The sequence below is a fragment of the Argopecten irradians genome, chromosome 11, assembly GCF_041381155.1.
Source record: "Argopecten irradians isolate NY chromosome 11, Ai_NY, whole genome shotgun sequence".
NCBI classification, from domain to species: Eukaryota; Metazoa; Mollusca; class Bivalvia; order Pectinida; family Pectinidae; genus Argopecten; species Argopecten irradians.
This window is the reverse complement of record NC_091144.1, coordinates 18,449,355-18,450,882: the sequence shown is the minus strand read 5'-3', so window position 1 is coordinate 18,450,882 and position 1,528 is coordinate 18,449,355.

Genomic DNA, 1,528 nt, shown 5'->3' with positions numbered 1-1,528 from the left:
TTTCAGTATTAAGTATTTTTTTATGAGAAATTTGTTTTCTGGACTTTTATAAAAGGGGATAATGAATATCAGTTTGCTGCCAGTTGATTAATTTCTGAAATTAAGCCCACCCTTTCTCAAGTGAAAATATTACTTTTAGATATTAATATTTGATGTGGTTTCGCTTTTAAATAATCTACCTTAAAATTAAAATGCTGTAATAATACCTTAAAGGATTTTTTATGCCAAAATTAAACAGGGTGCTTTAACATGCTTTGTACAAAAATATAAAACAATTAACATCTGAATTAATACTGTGTTGTAAATATCTATTGGTAATATGCCAAAAGCATTTAAAATATATGGGGTACATAAAATATATATGGTTGTCATGTGCAGTTTTATATGCAGTAATTAGATTACCCCTTAATGAATTATAAGGAAATGATCCTAATTAAACCATATATCATTTGCTTAAGTACCGGTAGCCTTCGAAGAAATGAAATTGTAAAATTTCAAAGTTAACCAAGAGCAGCATTTATTAGATAGATAGTTGCTATTATTATAATAGTATTACTGTGTGTTTATAATTAGAAGTTTTGCTATTATTATAATAGTATTACTGTGTGTTTAGAAGTTTTACATATTAGGCTTTAATTTGATATTAAAGTTGTTTTCTTCAGATTTAAAGCTTTGACTTGTAACATATCTTTGTTTTCTTTATCACGCACCCCAAATCCCAACCCCCACCCACCCACCCCCCTGACAATAGTTTGATTGCTATGGTAACCAAGTCACTATATACAGGTCCTGTAAAATGATGAATAGCTTTTTAACTTTCAGATCACTTTTTTCCAACTTGATAATTTATTGTTGCATATGGGTGTCTAAAATTTGACACATCATAAATATGCTTCTATAACGGTTACCATGGAGACAAAATGAAGGAACATTTGGTCATAAATGAGAGTAGCAGAGCATATTAGTTAGCTATTGGCTTACATTCCTGGTAACTGGTTGGCATGAAATCGATCAACAATCTTCATGCTTTATAGTTGTGTTGTATTAGTTCATTAGAATTTGACATTAAATGGCGTATTATTTCTTTTCATGATAAATGGATTGAAAATCTACAAGCATAATGTGTTTTACATGTTATTGATTATGATGGACATATCAGTTTTAAACTGCTTGCTTGCATTGCATGAGTTCTGCACTTATGTCCGTCCATTTGCTGATAAAAATTGAAGTCCTGAAACTTTTTTTATCATCAAAATTATTATAAGTGATGACTAAAAGCTCTATCAAACTTTTGATCATTTAAATCTGTAATAAAATCAATGTATCATAGCGTTAGAGAAAGGAATTACATCAGTCCTTGATTTGCATATAAGCAATCAAAACAACTTAGAGATTGACAATTCAGTGATATGGACAACTTTTATCCAATAACATTTTGATATTTTGTTGTTATAAGAAAATTGATTGTGTTATTTAGAAAATGTCTTTCCAAAAGAGATACTGTATTTGCTCTATAAACCAGTACTAT